Below are 20,750 nucleotides of genomic sequence, written 5' to 3'. Positions count from 1 at the left end.
TAGAGGTTCCCAACAGAAAAGAAAGAACTCTTTAGATTTCTTAGATAAAATGAAGAAAATAATTTAGGAAATTTTTTTTTTTGAGGTGGAGTCTCATTCTGTCACCTGGCTGCAGTGCAGTGGCACAATCTTGGCTCACTGTAACCTCTGCCTCCCAGGTTCAAGCAATTCTCCTGCCTCCGCCTCCTGAGCAGCTGAGATTACAGGCACGTGCCATCACACCCAGCTAATTTTTGTATTTTTAGTAGAGATGGGGTTTCACTATGTTGGCCAGGCTGGTCTCAAACTCCTGACCTCGTGATCCACCCACCTCGGACTCCCAAAGTGCAGGGATTACAGGCGTGAGCCACCGCACCCAGCTGAAAAGATTTTTAAAAAGAAAAGAAAAGAATAAAAACCACATTTTAATCAAGTGGAAGGGATTCTAAACCTGAGTTGGAAGAAAAGGTTGTGACTGGGGAGGTTGGACACCGAGGAAGAGGAAGGGGGATCGATGGCACACTGGACCCCATAAATGTAAGGTTTTTCATGCAAAAAGTAAGGAGGGGTCTTCTGGAGAAGACAAAGCAGGTTATGCATCTGTGGAATACAGGAGAAAAAATTCTGCATTTCTAGAAAGAAATAGATAATCAAGCAGGATGTGGCTAAGACTACCAGCTTCCTCAGGTGTGAGTACATAATTCATTTTTGTATCTCCAGCACCTAGCAGAGTGTCTGGTGCAAAGTATTAACTTCATCCCAATTGTTGGGTATATGACTTGCCAGGGATTGATGTATAAAAGGAAACTGGCCCTGACATGAAGGGAGGGTAACTGCCATTTTTGGGGCCCCCATTCTCTGGGAACCGCATGAGGCTTATGTCATCTAATACAATAACACTGAGAGAGGGAATGCTAAGCCCACTTTATGGATGAGGAAGCAGAGACTCAAAGAGGTCAAACTTGCCTAAGGCCTTACCAGCTAGCAAATAGCAAAGCTAGGATTTGACCCTAGACCTGTCTGATTAGGAAGCCCATGTTCCTTCTACCACATCATGCTGTCCAGCCAGTTGGTTTTTTGAGAAGGATAATAAGTGTCTTTTCAGAAGGATAATAAGTGTAATAATGTGCTGCTGATGATAATAATCATGCCTAATATATATAGAATACCACTTGCTAAGTTGCCAGCACAGTTCTAAGCATTTCTGTCAATTCATTTAGTCTATTCAACCATCCCATGAGGTAGATGTTATTATAATCTGCATGTTACAGAATGAGCTGAAGGCAGGAAGTTTAAGCCACATGTCAAAAATCACACAGCCAGTGAGTGGCCAAGCTGAGATTTGAAGCTTGGTAGTTTGGTTCCAGCGTCCATAGCATTTGCTCACCCACAAGTGCTTATTGTGGGTGAGGGAGGGAGTTCACATTCCATGCTGTGAATGTGGTCACACCGTAGGGTAACAGCCAGAGACTTGCCCAGCGCACAGACATACTATATTTTGTTCTTGGGATATGAACGATGGCTGATTGCTTTTGAAATTTGACTAATTCTTCTTCCAGGGTGTGATTTAGAGAAATAGGGTATCTAAGACATGTTACCTCAAAATGTGTTTACAGGAGAGCCTGAGAGCTTCATTACTGACCAGAGTGTAACACGACACAGACATTCTCAGCACAGGATTTATATTTGACCTCACCAATAACATGTACACAGATTGATATGTGTCACATTTTCAGTAGCAATTTTGCCCAAAGCCAACAGTGGGATATGCCTCTTAACCAACACCATAGTGTAGCCTCTCAGAGCAAACAAATATTTATTCCCTGTGTCAGTCATTCATTGCCTGCAGCTAATATTTATGGCATTCATCCAGAGCACTAGCCAGCAGAGAGTCTGCTTTGTCTAGCTTCAGAGATTCCAGCAGCAGCTGGGCAGAGGAGCACTAAAATTTCCTGGAGAGACTCACAACCCCACACTTGGGAGAAAGAGCTGACAGGTGACCTGCATGGAGAAAGACATGAATGATCCCAAACTGCACTGATGAGTGGCCCTGGGGGAGTGCTTCCCATGAGGGTACTGGATATTGATCAGGATAAACTGGGAAAGGCCTAGACTGAGTTTTAGTGCCCATGTAGTGATTTAATGTCATGGCTTCAGACAAGCCATTTCATATCCTAGGTCTCAGCTTTCTCAGAAGTAACATGAAAAGGTTGACCCAGTTTCATTGAAGATCCTTACAATTTTATGCTAACATAGTCAACTTCATTCCCACTCTGAAACAAAGCTCTGGCCCCTGGTAACCCCAGACTGAGTCAGAGTTTAGGGCCCCTAACTTGCTCAGAAGGAAAACTCTGACATCTTTACCATCTTTGAAGATGATCATCCAGCTTGAAACAGCAGATTTTGGATGTCCAAGAGGAACTTATTTTGTAAGCCCTCAAATTCAAGAATATGACCCTTCAGGATAGTTACTTTCCAGTAGAGAACAAGTAAGTGAGAACATTAGAGGAGGCAGGACTGTACAGAGAAAGGCACACAGGGCTATTGTGGGAACTGAAGCCAGATTGTCAAAGCATCTGAATGTCTCACTGAGTTTAGATCTCTGGATTTTATTCTATAAAAGATGAAGGATCATCATAGGTTTGTTAAGGGCAGGAGGAAGGTGACTTGAGTGGGTTTTAGAATAATAGATCTGGTAGCAGGGCAGAAATTGGACTGAAGAGTGGACAGACCCTTTGTTCTTCATTCATTCACTCATTTATTCTACAAACAATTATTGAGGTCCTCAATGAACATTTGTTGATTGAATAAATGACTACATGATCTCAAATAAGATAAATTTTCTTATTAGGCATTTTGCTCCTCAGACCTGGTGTATAGTAAAGGCATAATTGTCCTTCACTGAGTTAATGTGTGAATGTTGTTCAGGTTAGGTCCCACAAGCAGATGAGGTCATGAGGAAAGGGTAAAGAAACACCATCTTGCGAAACTTGGTACCATTTCTGATCTCCTGGGTCTGATTCCGCCCTCCCAGAATAATTTTGCACGCCCAGCTGCATCAGCATGTTGAGTTATACAAGGTAGCAAGCTGTCGCACTGTAACAGGTGTGGTGTATCATTCCGTTGGTGCATGAAATTAAAAAGATGTGGTTTGCTAGGGTACAGCAGATAAACCAAACTTGCTTCTCAGTCCATCTACTTTTATTCACATGTAAAAATCTCAGAAGAAGGAAACAGAGAACCAATCAGTCTGATTAACTATCCATAGGTTAGTGCCAATAAACAGTTTCATGCTATTCACTGCCAAGGAAGTGGAGTGTTTGATGTTTATTGAGTTCCTACTGTGTGCTTCGCATATTAGGAGATGTGATATATGTATATAGATAGTTATCTCCAGTAGTTCACACGCAATGATGAGCAGGATATGAGTACATCCTTGTGACACAGCATGAGCACTGCTGTAGAAGAGGAATAAACAGGACCTGTAGAATATCAGAAGAGGAGCATCTCATCCAAGCTGAGAATATGAGGGAAGGCTTCTTGGTAGAGGTAATACCTGACCTAAATCTTGCAGGAAAACTAGGAATTAGCCAAAAGGAAGAGAGGGAGAAAGCAGCAGCAGGTATGCAGAGATAGTGGGGAGGGGCAGCAAGTTGCCCCACTCTGTGCACCATGGATGGAACATCTGCTGCAGACACTGCCTCCCAGGGCTCCAACATGGACAGCGAATTCCTGCCAGAAGGTGAAGCGATACAGCAAACAGGCATTGGAGCAGATGTGGCCAGTGCAAAGGGTTAATCAAGCATTCTGCAGCCAGCAAGAGAAATAAATGCCCCCAGAGCAATATTGGCAGCAGCTGGCAGGAGATGGCACTGACTCAAGCTTTGTCCTCCTGGAATAAGAAGTGCTCTGCTACTCTGAGGACTGGAGGCACTTGCCATGTGCTCCTCTCCCATTCCTTCTTATTCACATAGAGAGCAAGAGACGGGGGAAGGGAAAAAAATTAGTAATAGTGTCACTGACCTACAATAAAGAAAGTAATCAATAATCATTCTACGAAGGAAAAAGAGATGAAGAAGATGGGTATTTGGTAATTTGATGGTTTCTATTTGCCTCTCTGGCTTTGATTTTACGGTTGGGAAGGATGTGAATGTTATTACATGGCAATGAGGTTGCTATGGTAACTCTTTATTGTTTAATATAAGACGAGGTAAATCTTAGATAAGTTACTGGGAGAAAAATTAATGCTGCCAAAGGCCAGATCCAGTTTTTGATTCCCTTTTTTTATTTAACATTTATGCCTGTTTCCCCTTCATAACCTGCCCTTCTCCTATAGGACATCAAACACATATCAAAATGAAGAACAGTTCAGCCATTGTTAAAGGGATCCTGTACTATAGAAAATCAACTAGGACCCATTGGTCAGGAAGAAAGAAGTTAATAACACATGTTAGTATCTGTGCCTAGGATAACTCAAAAGGTGGCTCAATTCTAGCTTTGCAGTCAACATTCTTTTTCTGCAATCCCAGCTTTACTGCTTAGCCATTCTGTGACCTTGGACAATTAAATTTTCTGGACCTTTTTCTCAATATTCAAGATGAGAATAATAATGATATCCACTTCATCAAATTTTGTGGGGAAAAATAAATTATGGAAGATGGTGAAGAATGTAACACAGTGCCAGCAGTGCCAGGCAATACTTAGTACTCAATAATTAGCAGCTATTCCTCTTGTTCCTCCTCCTATAATGATAATGGGGAGGATAACATTATTTTATTAGTATTTCAAGGTCCAGTTCAAGAGCCATGTCTTCCACCTTTCGTGACTTATCTGGAACACATAAAGGCTACTTCCTTCCGTACTCCCTTTGGCCCGCCTATAGGTATCACAAAGGCAGCACTAGGATGGGGGCAGGGAAAGAGTAGGAAAGCTCTGGTGCCACTGACAATCCCTGAGAGCTTACCTTGCTCCAGGTCCCATGCCAGGCCCTTCACTTACATTACTTTATTATTTGTTAAAACACTCCAACTATGTTGACATGATCATCCCATCTTTGTTTGTTTGTTTTTGTTTCTGAGACCAGGCTGGAGTGCAGTGGCGCGATCTCGGCTCACTGCAAGCTCCGCCTCCCGGGTTCACGCCATTCTCCTGCCTCAGCCTCCCGAGTAGCTGGGACTACAGGCGACCGCCACCATGCCTGGCTAATGTTTTGTATTTTTAGTAGAGACGGGGTTTCACCATGTTAGCCAGGATGGTCTCGATCTCCTGACCTTGTGATCCGCCCACCTCCACCTTCCAAAGTGCTAGAATTACAGGCGTGAGCCACCGCGCCTGGCCGATCATCCCCATCTTACAGAGGAGAAAGCTGAGGTTCAGAGAGGTTTAAAACTTTTCTGAAGTTCTTACTGCTTATAAATGGTAAATCTGTGAACATTTGATTTTAAAACTCCTGCTTTTTCCACAGCACCATACAGTTTTCCTTTTGATACATTTTTATCTGATCTCCCATCCCACATCCTGCCGCAGTAATCTTGGGGACTGAGAGTGGGCTTTCATTGTTTTTTCTTTGTGTTCTGGCTTTTCCCCTGTTCCAGTGATACCACATATTATATGCTCAACAAAAGCCTGTTGATTGAAATATTGGAATCAAGTGAAGGAAAAAAAATGAGACAAGAAAAATGGATGCAGCCATGTATGCATGCAGAGACTGACTTGGCTAATGTATTGAGTCTTAGATTTCAATTGACAGCAAGGATAGACAAAAAGAAAAATGTATCCTACTTTTGACATAAATGACAATCCAGAAAAAAAGGAAGATGGGCTAAGGAAATTGTGGTTAAAATAAAGCAGGTGGAATCTGAGAAAAACTAATTAACTTTCTAATTATATCAGAAGTTGTAAATCATAAGTTTTTACACTCTTAGAAAAAAGGCTGAGAGGAAAAGATGACAAACCAGTGATTTCAATATCACCTAAGAATACATAACTTTCATTTTATAGGCAGCTCTGGTGGTAATATTATAAAAAGCATTCTGGTTTCCTCAAATTCCTTCTTAATGAATGGCTTCTCAATTCAATAATTTTATTTCAGTTAATCTATCACCTTGAAAACACTTTAAGAAAGCCTAGTAGAGCATTCCTTTAGATAATTCAATAAATGTTTAATTTTTCCCAACCCCCACCCCTCAAGCATTCACCTCGTTTGGATTATAGCCTTAAGTGACAGGCACAGGTTCACCTACAGCATCTGAGCTGAGGCTGATTCTTCTCTTGCCAAGGTACATTATGAAAAATTTAAAAGTGAATTACAAGACAGTATCTGATTATTAACTAACAATTGTATTAAAAATTTAAGAAGCTCACTTAAGGAAAATGAAGTATAGGCCGGGCACGGTGGCTCACGCTTGTAATACCAGCACTTCGGGAGGCCGAGGCAGGCGGATCACGAGGTCAGGAGATCGAGACCACGGTGAAACCCCATCTCTACTAAAAATACAAAAAATTAGCCGGGCGTGGTGGCGGGCACCTGTAGTCCCAGCTACTCAGAGAGGCTGAAGCAGGAGAATGGCGTGAACGCGGGAGGCAGAGCTTGCAGTGAGCCGAGATTGCGCCACTGCACTCCAGCCTGGGCAACAGAGCGAGACTCCGTCTCAAAAAAAAAAAAAAAAAAAGAAAAGAAAAATGAAGTATAAAAACAATAAAACAATTTTAGTGGTAGGTAGTCAGAAGTGTTTTGTGGTTTTGGAGCCTCAGAGAACATAGCTTTGATTTTGGCTGTTTTGTATTTGTTTTCTGATCTTCAGCTCACAGGGCTTCAGCTTTCTCATCTGCATAAGATGAGAAGAATGCCGTCTACCTTACAAGACTGCTATTATTCCATAAAGAGATAATGCACAAAATGCTTGCTAGACAGTAAATATTCAATCAATGGTTTCTTTGGAGTAATAATATTTCCAGTTGATAGGATTCATTTATTCATCCAACGAACATTTATTGAGAGCTTCTTGCCAGGTGACAAGCACTGTACCAGATGCCAGGGACACAATATGGTAGACAGTCTCTGGGTCTGGGTAACTCACAGTCTGCTGGAGGCCCAGCTCTTTCTCTGCCACCTCTTTGCTCAGCCTGCACCTTTCCATCCAGAGATTTCCAACCCAGCTGAAGGTTCAGCAAGATTTCTTTAAAGTACAACTACAGCTCCAAATTGCTTTATCTGATAATAAAACAATTCCTTACATGGGTAAATACAGACCACTCTTACATTTATTATCTCATGTGAGCATTACTGCAGTGCTGGTAATAATAGCAGTCAGTACTTAAGAAGTATGATACTATGTTGATGTGTTCACATTACAGGTTGGAAAACTAGCGTACAGAGAGACTGGTGCTTGTCCAATTTATCTGACTCCTTCTCATGACACTCTACACTCTCTCCTGCTCTGCTGTGAGAACTGGCCAGACAAGGACTGCTATCTTGTGAAGATGAGGAAACTGAGGCTAGCGAGAGGAATTAACTTGCCCAGGAATGTTGTGTAAGTGACTGACAGAGACAGGATTAGAACCCAGGTACCTTGTCACTTACAGATTCATTCAGTCACTCAACTTAGATGCCCTGAGCAAAGAAAGACCATTAAACTCTGGAATCCTCTGAATAATAATGATAAAAATAATGGTGACACTATTTATCAGTTAACATGTTCTCACTCCCTACCAAGCACTGTTGAATGAGTACTTCATCCTTTTCAATCTTTGCAGTAATACTGTGAGGTAGGCCTATTACTTTTCCTATTTTTAACACATGAATAAATAGCAGGTAGGTTATAAAACTTGTCCAAGGCAACAGAGCAAGTAGCAGAGGCAGGATTTAAACCCAGGCAGCTTGACCTCAAAGCTGACCTTCTCAAACACTTCTCTGAACAGCATCTCTCACCCAGTTATTGGCTAATGTGTATACATGTATGTGAGTGTGTATGCCTCCTTACACATGAAAAAAAATATATATATATATAGTTCCCTGTGCAGGAAAGAATTGACGCACAGGCCTGAGGCACACCTTTTGGAAGCCCTGCCTGCAAGATTGGTTCTTTGCTGATGTCTGGGAACTTAGCTCTTTAAATAGTCCCTAAGCGATAAGACTGATTCACTATACCTAGGCTGTTTATGCAAACAATGCAGTTTATGCAGAAAACCTCTTTTCTTTCTGGGAGTCTAGATTTTTAGTAGTTGCTAGATGGAGAGTGCATATGTGACTAGCTCCCAACAAAAATCTTGAGTACTAAGTCCCAAGTGGGCTTCTTTAAGCCAGAAACATCAGACAAATGTTGCTTATTTTATTTTTATTTTTATTTTTATTTTGAGATGGAGTCTCGCTCTGTCACCCAGGCTGGAGTGCAGTAGTGCAGTCTCGGCTCACTGCAAGCTCCGCCTCCGGGGTTTACACCATTCTCCTGCCTCAGCCTCCCGAGTGGCTGGGACTACAGGTGCCCGCCACCACACCGGCTAATTTTTTGTATTTTTTAGTATAGATGGGGTTTCACCATGTTAGCCAGGATGGTCTCGATCTCCTGACCTCGTGATCCGCCCGCCTCGGCCTCCCAAAGTGCTGGGATTACAGGCGTGAGCCGGCCATGTTGCTGTATTTTTGCAGCTGGGGATAGAGTACATTCTGTGTGACCCTTCCTGGGAGGGAGAGAGATTAGGAAACCTAAATATGAATTCCTTCAGACTCTACTAATGTTTTTCCCTTACTCGTCTAGCTGTATATCTGGAGGGTACTTCCATAATAAATCTTAGCCCTAAGTGTTACTATATGTTAAGATGTTGAGTTCTGTGAGTCCCTTCAAGTGAATCACTGAAAGCATGGCTAGTCTTAGGTAACCCCATCAAATATTGCCTCATTCATAAGCCATGAAAAAATTATATTAACCAAATAATACATATTTACTTTCTTTTCCTCTTTTTTTTTTTTTTTTTTTGAGAAAGGGTCTCACCCTGCTACCCAGGCTATAGTGCAGTGACAGGATAATGGCTCACTGCAGCCTTGACTTTCCAGGGAACAAGTGATCCTCCCAGCTCAGCCTCCTGAATATCTGGGACTACAGGTGCATGCCATTGTGCCTGCCTGATTTTTTGTATCTTTTGTAGAGACAGGGTCTCACTTGTCCCCAGGCTGGTCTCAAATTCCTGGGCTCAAGTAATCCTTCTACCTCAGCCTCTCAAAGTGCTGGGAATACAAGCGTGAGTCACCATGCCCGTTTTCTTTTATTTTTCCAATGATTCATTGAATAAATACTCATCAAGAACATACTATGTGCCAGAGACTGCTTTGTTCTGTGGAAACAAAGGTGAACACACAGACATGGCTCTTCGTCATATAAAACTTATACTCCAGTGGAGAAGACACATGCTAAACAATAGGACAAACACATAATTAAATCATACATGCATATGTACATGCATAATTAAAGCATATATACTTGCATATGTACACATATAATTAAATCATATATCCATGCATATGTATATATAAGATCAACTGCGATCTGAGGCAGGAAGAGCAGTACAAAGAGCCATGCCAGTGTCACAGAAAGCATCCTTGAGAAAATGGCATCTGAGCTGATGTCTGAAGGACAAGCCAAGAGTAACTAGATGACGAGAGGGTGGGAAACAGAAGAAGAATAAGACTTTTGGGGATACTTCCTATCTCTCTTCCAAGCTTTAAAACCTGGGCCAATAAATGAAAAGAAAAAAAGTGACAATCATACCACTGGATAGCCATTCTTGTCACAAGGACAATTTTAAGAGCATAAATGGGACCTATTGAGATGTATAGAGAAAGGAATTTTCAGGCATGTCTGGGCCCTAGATGGAACAGATCTTGGTCCAACATTTTGGACAGCCTATGAGAATGCTAAACAGCGGTGCTCTCCATTGCTGTGAGATTTTTAGTCAGATACTTATTTCTTGCCTTGCTGACAGAGGATGGTCACGCCTGGGTCATCTCAACCAGCCCCAGTTTTCCATGGCAAAAATGAGGGCATGCTGTCATTGAATAATTGCAGCTTGCCTACTGAAATGCAGATGTGCAGTCAATGGAGAGGATTCAATTTCTGGGGGGGGCAAAGAGAGAAAGGACAGAGGGAGTCAAAGTAGCTGCAGTCTTTCTATTTGTTCTCTCCTGAGTCTTTGGTTACTCAAAGGACTGAAGTGGATTGTTTATGTTTCCAAGGGAACTGGGCTCAGTTGCCTGGGCATTTTTCTAGGGGTGGGGGGGTGCTATATGGTCCATCCAAAACTGGCCTTAGGGAGTTATTATGGGCTTGGAAGACAGGGATGAAGAGCTGTAAAGATTCTCTTCTTCTTTTCCTTCTCCATCACAAATCCTGACACATAGATGAACCTACAGCGATGCCTCTTAGGCTGTGGATAGGGAAGCTCTGTAATGGTGGGACAAAAAGGAAATAAGTGAGCCTGGGAATGACTGAGACTGAAAAAAAATTCCTGTGCTCCCGGTACTTTTCTAGGATATTTGTAAGTCAGAAACACACAAATTTGCTCCCAATGTGTTTACTTGGTTGTTATTGCCAATTATTGGTGGTGAATCCTACTACTTTTCTTCAGAAAAGAGAACAGATTAAACTTTATGATATGCCAGGCACTGAGAACAAATCTGTAAATAGGTGTTTAGTTCCTATTTTATAGATTTGGAAATAGGTTCATTTATGCATTTCTTTTATATGAACATTAACTTTTGCATGTTTCACATCGTACCAAGTACTTTAAAGACATTCTTTCATTTAATTCTTACGATAAAGGAATCTTCACTATAAAAAAGAAAGCTCACATCCATGCTTCCCGTTCTTGTATATTCGGCCCCTTTAAAAGCCAGGCACTGTCCTTGGTTCCAGTCAAGCTGGCTGCCCAGGACCACACAGCTTATGCCTCAGGGCAGTGTTGGGGAACCGAAAGATTAATGTCAGGAGCATTAATAAAGCAAGATGTAGAGTTGAATAAATAAGCGAATGAGTGAGTGAGTTTGGCGAATTAACAAATAAATAAAAATAGTTGGTGAATTGAGGAGTAGGCTAAATGTAGAAACAGCAATATTTTCTCATGAGGAGAGCTGAATTTTTTCACTCATTTCTAGCCTACCCTAACTGCATGATACCCAAAACACCATTCGGCATGGATGACAAAAAGTCATCAAACTAGGAGAGGCCAGTAAAATGAGGAAAGAAACTCATTTTGTTCAGACTTGTTTTAGCTATGGTTTAACACAGTTTAGGACCATGGCCACAAAGCCCTCAGGAACAATCTAATATGCTTGAAAGTATCATATTAAATTACATTTCATTACATTTTGCCCAAACAGCATAGCAATATCTGTGTACAATATTTGGAACAGAATGCAAAAACGAAGCTTGTATTTGCATCCTATTAACCTATTTAAAATCTCAAACAGAAGAAGATGAATTGGAATATTTTGCAGTCTAATGCATTAGAATATAAAATGTGGAAACATAAAGTAGCATTAAACAACTGCAAATATAATAATAAGCACTGTAATAGTAATGCAGTGATTTTAGATTGCAGTAAATTCACAGTTTTGTCCACACCACCACAGAGATGAGAAATGGCTGGTTTGAAGTACAAAACAAAGCTTTAAGGAAATATAAATTTTGCTGCTATACTCCCACCATTATACTAAAAGAAATCAATTAGTTTTGTCTTGAAAATAAAATAAAATACACAGAGGCTAACTAATATAAGGAGAAAGCTTATGTTGACTGCTTTTTTGAACACAGTAGATACTCAATGAATAATTATTGTGGAACAGATACATATTTCCTTCATTCTTTGAACATTTCATTAGTACCTACCATGTACCAGGCACTAGGTTATGTATACCAAAGCAAAAAGGGATTCAGCAGTCATTGTTGCCTCATTAAATGTTTCAGTCTGTGAAGGGAATACATATATCTTTTATATATACACAGTTTCATATATATATATGTGCACACAGTTATATATATACATACACACAGTTTTATATATATAAAAAACTGTGCATATATGTGTATGTATATATACATATATGTGTATATAGATATATATTATATATGTACAACTAGATATGACTATATATATGGTTTAAAATATATGTACATAAAATATGATACAAGCTATCGTTAGAAGTCTAAAAGATGCCAGGGAGTGGAAGAAACGAAAAGGCCATGTATGTCTTTGAGGGCTGAGGCCAACCTTGTCCTCCTGTGTGGTCAACTGAAGTGTATTTCAGGGAACAGGATAACATAGGCCCTTCTTCCCAAGTCTATTTTCCCCACCTTTTGTTAAACTCTGTCAAACTTGTTAAGAGAGGTCTGGGTTCTCCTTACAGAGAGTTTAAAGTTTCATGAAAGCGGACGTTTGTGCTCAATCTTAAAGAATGATAAAGGAGGGATATTCTTTGACTAATGGATTGGCATGTGTAAAAAGCACCTATAAGAAATTAATGTGGCTAGGGTGTAGGGTGGGAATAATGGGCAGCTCATGCTTAATAATAATAGTTGTCAACATGATTTTAGATTCTATGCTTAGACTAAAGGACAGTGGCTTTGTGATTCAGTGTTAATATCAGGCAACGCTATGTTCTATGGGCAGAAAGGCATCTGACATTTTCTGAGAGCTCATTATAAGCCAGGAAACCATGTCTAGGGCTTTATAATCAGCATCACTGTCAACTCTCATAGCCACTCTTTATGTTAGCTATCATCAACCCTGTTTTCAGATGAGGAAACTGAATCATTGAAAAATTGAACAGTTTTTCCAATGTCATATAACAAAGGAGACTTCTGTCATTAATTCTAACTATTCCCAAGCAGAAATTGTCATTAGAAACCACAGAATGCCTCTGGGAGCTTTCAAGTCAGGAAACAGGGGCCCAGAGAGTCCAGGTGACTTGGCCAAGGTCACCCAGCAAGTTGTTGGGAAAGCCTAGATATGAGCCCAAGACTCCAGAGTTGTCTTCTAGTCCTCCATCATTACTGTCTCGTCAGACTCTCACTTCCCCAGCTACAGCCTGTGCAAACAAGGGAGACAGTGCAGTGATAGATCGTGCCTAAGAGCTATTTTAATAGCCCTGCTGTTTTGCTGGAGAAACACAGATGTTGTGATTTGCTCCTCCTGAAGCCTGCAGCGGGGTTACTACTTAAGCAGCCACCAGATGCTGCTGTTTCCGAAAGACACCTGAATGCAGCCAAGCTCCTGGGAACACACAAGGAGGACTGCTTAGGTCACCAACGCCCCATGACGTTCATTAATAGCTGCCTTGATCCTTTGCTAACACAGGTACTCTACCCATTTGGGTCAAAGCCCCGAGGCAAATGAAGGATTAGTGATTCCAGGTATCAGAACTCCTCGCCTTCACTGAGGCTCACTTAAAACCCAACTCAAGGCCAGTCATACTTCATGGACAAGTTCAACCCTATAAAGTGTGGAAAGAAAAGAATGGGAGAGAAAGAGGAAGGAATACATATTTATTACCTTACCACTACTGCACTTGATGTCTAATGAATATTTTTTCATTTAATCATTACAACAACTCTGTGAAGAAATTATTATGATCCCTATAACAACAGGTGAGAAATGGAAGCTAGAAAGGTGATGAAATTCATCAAAATGTAATAAAGTTAATCTGGGGTAAAGAAAGGTTTTGACTGTTGGTCTGAAGTGTTCCATGCCTATACAGTTTCCAGGAAAATGGCAGCAAAGATTATTTTCAATACCTGGCATGTCAAGTAAAATAACTGACTCTAGAATCCCTCAGGTAAGCCACTCGTCATCCTATCTCCTTCTCTCCAGTGGTACTCTTCTTTTCAGGATGGCTCTCTGCCTCCCCTCACTCTGGTTCAAAAGCTTCTATGCTCACTCTTTCGGAGATGAGGGAAGGAGAGATGGAGGCAGCCATGGGATGACTCATTCAGAATCCATTTTCATAAATGTGAACCTTTTTGCAGTGAAATAAATTTCCCACCTATGGTATCTCTGCATCTCATTCGGCATCCCCCATCTCTTGATTATCACTGTGGGTTGTAATGTACACTCTATTAAATGGGCAATAAACACAGCAAGGGTTATTGCCACACATAATAGCTAACAGAGATCTTGTCTTTTTTCCTGTTTCAGAGCCTTCCACACCTTTCTCCTGACACCCTTCCTATCTCCCTACTAAAAAGGAAAAGCCGAAATATGCCCTGATCTGTGGCATACAGTCTCTTCATTCATTCAACAAACTGAGCACTTCATCACGGCCCCCTAAACATGCTTTCCTCTCAGCGTCTCCGTCTCAGAGAATGCATCTCCATCCATCCGACTGCTCAAACCAGAAACCTAGGAGTGATCCTTGGCTCTGCTCTCTCCTTCACTGCTCCCTTCTAATCCACCACAAAACCCAAACCCATCTCGTGAATGTGTGTCAATCCATTTCCACTGCCACTACCCTAGTCCAAACTGGCAGTCTTTCTCAGGCTACAACAGTAGTCTCATAATGGGTCCCTCTTTCCTCTTTCATTTTCTATCACTCTCCCAAAATACATTCTCCAGGCAGTAACCAGAATGATCTTTTTAAAAAACCAATCTGATTGTGACACTTTCCTATTCTTAAAACCATTCAGTGGGTGCTAAGTGTTTTTCATTATTTCCTCGTTTCCCCAAATCTCCCTTTTGCTAGTGAAACATCTCCAACACACTCATGTTTCCACCCTTGCCCCATGCTTTCTAGTCCTCTCACCATTCTACTTGACTTCTCACAGATAACATCCAGGTTGTGCTTCTTTGGCCTGAAACAGGGTTATTCTTTGCTCCAAATCATATCTGGCCTCATACATATGCAGAACGGGTGGATGCCTAGATGCTGATATTTGAAGGATTTCTGTCCTAAAATATCTCCCCCACTCCAAATTAGACCACATTACTTCCCTGCTTAAGACTCTCTTCTGCCCTCCCCTCCCATAGCCTGTAGGAAAATGGCCCAACTTATTAAGATCATGCACAAAATCCTCATTATCCAGATATCTGCACATCCTTCTGGCTTCATCTCTTGCTGTGATTTCCCCCCACACACACATGCTTGATTCATCTTTCTTGCATTTAATACTTGAGCAGTCTTATCTGCTATCATCACCATCCCTACCACCTCCACCACCTTCACCACCCCCACCTCCACCCCCACCACTACCTCTGCCCCCACCACCATTACTACCACCATCTCCACCATTTCCACTCCCAACTCCATCCCCCACCACCTCCACTGCTTCCATCCTTACTATCATTATCACTTCCATCACCCCAATCCCCAGTATCAGCAACTATCTCCATACTACTGCCACCATAATTTCCCCCCACTGTTACCACCAGTGGATATTTATTGAGTGTTTGCTATAGGCACTCTGCTAAGCCTCTCTATATTTTGTCACATATCTGGATTTGAACCAAGGCACTGTGACTCCAGAATCCAGACTCTTAAGTATTATTCCCTTTTTCTATCACTTGGAGCTCTCTGAATGTTCTAGGCCGCTTTATCCCTGTGCCCATGGAATAACACAGACTTATAAAATGATATTTTTCAAAAAAACATGCAATAATATCAAATAATGGTGTTTTCAAAAAGTTAGTCTATTGAGAAGTCATAAATATAATCCCAATATTTTATTACATTTACATGGAAAAAAATTCTTAAAGAAAATGCAACAGGAAGTTGAGAATGATTTATTTGGGTGGCATAAATATGGGTAATTCTAATTTTCATCTTGAGTTTTAAAAAATATAGTTCAAAATTTAGGTAATGAATATATATTATGTATAAGAACAGAAAAAAAAAAAACTGGTGTGATTGAAAGATGTGCAAAGTATAGAAATACATTCTTCCAAAGTGTTGGAAAGAAAAAAATCCCTCTTCTGTGTCCTATAATGGGTTCATAAGAGAGATATAATATGATTTGGTGAAAAGAGCATGGGTGTTGGAGTCTCAATAGCTGACTGTGGCTCTGCCATTTACCAATCATACCACTTCAGATCAGACACTTCATCTCTCTGTGTCTCAGGCTTCTCATTCAAAGAATGCAGAGACTTACTTAGGTAAACATAACTTATTTATTTTCTTTTTTTTCTTTTTTTTTTTTTTGAGACAGGTCTCTCTCTGTCACCCAGGCTAGAGTACAGTGGCACAATCATGGCTCACTGTAGCTTTGAGGTCCTGGGCTCAAGCAACTCTCCTGCCTCAACCTCCCAAGTAGCTGGGACTATAGGAGCATGCTAACATGGTCAGCTAATGTATTTACTTATTTATTGTAAAGACAGGGTCTCACTATGTTGTTCAGGCTGTTCTCAAACTCCTAGCCTCATGTGATCCTCCTGTCTAGGCCTCCCAAAGTCCTAGGATTACAGGCATGAGCCACTGCACCCAGCCAAATTCTCTCTCTTAAGACCCAGCCCTTCTTTTCAGGATTGTCTGGAGGATTTCTCTAGCAATTCTTCTAAATGCAAACCAAGCACTAGAAACCTTCGGCCTAGAAAATGAATTGGTAAAAAAAATAAATAAATAACCACCCATCTAAGTGGGTGACTTAGGCCTCAGACTCCTGCTCTATCCTTAAAAAAATGGAAATGAAACCCAGCATTTCACTAAGTGACTTTGACAGTTCTCAGCCATGATGCCAGGGAAAGAGTTCAGTCTGTGCCAACATTCCTGATGACCTGAAGTGCCCCAGATCTCTCCTATTCTTCTCTGATTTTTCACCTCCATTGACGGATACATGGAACAACTGTATTTATAATTAGTACTTTTTGTCATTTAAAGTTCACCAGATTTGTAGTCAATTATTGGCTGAAAAACATTTATTATTTGCAATATATTATTAGTTTATTATGGCTCATTGCTCTAAAATACTTTGTTTAATCCTTTGCAGGTCCTTAAACACAAATATGGCAGCTATTAGCAACCTCTTCAGTCAGGCATAAAATTGTACCCAGAGGCCTCATAAACAATAGAGTGCTTTGCAAAGATTAAATCAGTGTACACAGCTGTGAAGGAGGCCATTAGGAAATGCATTATCATTCTGTTTTACTGTTACTTTGTGTGCTACTCTGCTCTTGTCAATCCATCAGCTAGCCCTGCCTCTGCCCTGTAAGTGGAAAAGGTTTTGCATTTTACCAGGCAAGAGACAGCCACTGGGAAAAGTAAGATCCCAGCCTTTCTGTGTAAGGGTAAGGGGACTTGGGTGTCATTGTGCAGGGTCAGCTTAGAAAAAGTCAGTGTCACAGTGCTTACCTCTTTCAATAAGAGACAGGCATGGAGGGAGCCTTCCATGTGACAAGACTTCCTGGAAAAGGCTAATTTCATATAAAATTGTTTTATTGTTGGCCTTTGAGTCTTTATTCAAAATGCTGCCTCCAGAAAGAGGAGAAATAGGAGACTATTATTGATAAAACACCTGTTATGCCATGGGCTTTCTCTGATAGGCATTTATTTAGTCAACAAGATGCATTTTGTGGGTGATGCTGAAGCCACATAGAAATGTTAGAAGGGAGCTCAGTGTCTGGTGGGAGAGGTAGACAATTAAGGTATATCTAATACTATGTAATCAGTGTAAGGCTTCCTAGTAGAAGGAATATCTGAGCTAAAGCTAAAAGGATATAGAAAAAGTATAAGCAACAAGAGCTATGGGGAGTTGTAAAGATGGGACAGAGTGTATTCCAGACTGTGGGATCAGCATATCCAAAGGCATAGAAGTGTGAAACAAGAGGGTATTGATGCTCCTGAACTTAGGATATATGTTGAAAATATAATAAATCAAAAATATATTTAATACATGTAACCAGGGTATTAGTTCATTTTCACACTGCCATAAAGAACTACTTGCGACTGGGTAATTTATGAAAAAAAAAAAAAAAAGGTTTAATTGACTCACAGTTCCACATGGCTGGGAAGGCCTCAGAAAACTTACAATCATGGTGGAAGGCAGAGGGGAAGCAAGAACTTTCTTCACATGGCAGTAGGAGAGAGAGTGAGCAAGGGGGACAAGTGCCACACTTTAAAACCATCAGATCTCATGAGAACTCACTATCAGGTGAACAGCATGGGGAAAATCCACCCCCATGATGCAATCACCTCCCACCAGGTCCCTCCCTCCACACATGAAATTACAGTTCAAGATGATTTTTGGGTGGGGACACAGAACCAAACCATATCATTCCACCCTAGCCCCTCCTAAATCTCATGTCCTTCTCACATTTAAAAACCAGTCATGCCTTCCCAACAGTCCCTTAAAGTCTTAACTCATTCCAGCATTAACTCAAAAGTCCAAGTCCAAAGTCTCATCTGAGACAAGGCAAGTTCCTTCTGCCTATGAGCCTGTAAAATCAAAAGCAAGTTAGTTACTTCCAAGATACAATGGGGGTACAGGAATTGGGTAGATGGGAGAAACTGGTCAAAACAAATGAGCTACAGGCCCCATGCAAGTCCAAAACCCAACAGGGTAGTCATTAAATCTTAAAGCCCCAAAATAATCTCCTTTGACCCCATGTCTCACATCCAAGACATACTGATGCAAGAAGTAGGCTCCCATGGCCTTGGACACCTCTGCCCCTGTGATGCTGCAGGAGTCAACTCCTGCAGCTGCTTTCGTGGGCTGGCATTGAGTGCCTGTGGCTTTTCCAGATGCATAGTAAAAGCTGTTGGTGGATCTACAAGTCTGGGGTCTGGAGGATGATGGCCCTCTTCTCACAGCTCCACTAGGCAGTGCCCCAGTGGGGACTCTGTGTGATGTTCCAATCCCACATTTCCCCTCTGCATTACCCTAGTAGAAGTTCTTCATGAGGGCTCCACCCCTGCATCAGACTTCTGCCTGGACATCTTGAGGTAAAGGCTCCCAAAGCTCAACTCTTGTCTTCTGCACACCTGCAGGCCTAACACCACATGGAAGCCACCAAGGCTTGGGGCTTGCACCCTCTGAATCAATGGCCTGAGCTGTACCTTGGCCCCTTTTAGCCACAGCTGGAGCTGGAGTGGCTGGAATGCAGGGTGCCACGTCTCGAGGCTGCATGGAGCAGTGGAGCCCTGGGCCTGGTCCCTAAAACAATTTTTCCCTCCTAGGCCTCTGAGTTTGTGATGTGAGGGGCTGTTGTGAAGATCTCTGAAATGCCTTGGAGGCATTTTCCTCATTGTCTTGGCAATTAACATTTGGCTCCTTGTTACTTATGTAAATTTCTGCAGCCAGCTTGAATTTCTCCCTAGAAAATGGGTTTTTCTTTTCTACTGCATGGTCAGGCTGGAAATTTTCCAAACTTTATGCTCTGCTTCCTTTTTAAACATAAGTTCCAATTTTCGACCAATTCTTTGTGAACACATATGGGTGTGTGCTGTTAAGAGCACCTAAGCTACATCTTGAACACTTTGCTGCTTAGAAATTTCTTCCACCAGATACCTTAAATCATCTCTCTCAAGTTCAAAGTTCCATAGATCTCTAGGCCAGGGAAGAATGCTGCAAATCTGTTTGCTAACACACAGCAAGAATTATCTTTACTCCAGTTCCCAGTAAGTTCCTCATCTCCATCTAAGACCACCTCAGCCTGGACTTCATTGTCCATACCACTATCAGCATTTGGGTCAAAACCATTCAATGAGTCTGCAGGAAGTTCCAAACATTCCTATATCTTCCTCTCTTTGGGCCCTCCAAACTGTTCCAACCTCTGTCCGTTACCTAGTTCAAAACTCACTTCCACATTTTCAAGTATCTTTATAGCAATGCCCCACTTCTCTCAGTACCAATTTCCTATACTAGTCCATTTTTACACTGCTACAAAGAAACTACCTGAAACTGGGTAATTTATGAATGAAAAAAGGTCTAATTGACTCACAGTTCTGAATGGCTGGGGAGGCCTCAGGAAACTTACAATCATGGCAGAAGGCAAAGGTAAGGCAAGCACCTTCTTACATGGCGGCAGGAAAGAGGGCAAGCAAGGGGCGATGTGCCATACTTTAAAACCATCAGATCTTGTTAGAACTCACTCACTGTCATAAGAACAGCATGGGAGAAATCCACTGGCATGATCCAATCACCTCCCACCAGGTCCTTTCCTCCACATGTGAGGATTACAATTCTAGATGAGATTTGGGTGGGGACACAGAGCCAAACCATATCACTTAGTGTACCTTAAGTGTGCTCAGAACATTTATATTAGTGTACGGTTGGGCAAAATCCTCTAACTCAAAGTCTATTTATAATCAAGTGTTGAGTATCTTATGTGATATGTTGAATACAGTATATTATAGAGCACAGTATGGGTTGTCTGTCCTAGTGACTGCCTGGCTGACTGGGAGCTGCAGCTCACTGCCACTGCCCAGCATCATGAGAGTATCATACCACATATCATTAGAATGAAAAAAGATAAACATTTAAAAGTCAAAGTGTGGTTTCTACTGAATGTGTATCACTTTTGCACCATCATAAAGTCTAAAAATCATTAAGTTGAACCCTGTAAGTCAGGGACCATTCACATCTTATTTCACCAAGCCCTCCCAGCATCCATTTACAGAATAAAAGGTTTTATCTTTTGTCTACCCTTGACTGTGTGCACCTTGCATGGTTCTTTGAAGGCAAACATAACACAATGCAAGAATGTAGGTTTTAGATTTATGCTCAGTCAAATTTGAATTCTTCTTTGGTTATTATCTAGTTGGGTGATTCTGGACACGTCACTTCTCTGAGCTTCAG

At 41.4% G+C, this 20,750-nt stretch overlaps 1 protein-coding gene across 15 annotated transcripts in view; it reads right to left on the bottom strand.

The window, feature by feature from the left end:
- Positions 1-20,750, bottom strand: part of DAB1 (DAB adaptor protein 1) — an 863,435-nt gene that overhangs the window by 835,682 nt on the left and 7,003 nt on the right. The window lies entirely within an intron of this gene.

This window comes from Hylobates moloch, unplaced genomic scaffold (assembly GCF_009828535.3).
Source record: "Hylobates moloch isolate HMO894 unplaced genomic scaffold, HMol_V3 SCAFFOLD_18, whole genome shotgun sequence".
Taxonomy (NCBI): Eukaryota; Metazoa; Chordata; class Mammalia; order Primates; family Hylobatidae; genus Hylobates; species Hylobates moloch.
This window is presented reverse-complemented; position numbering and strand designations above follow the sequence as displayed.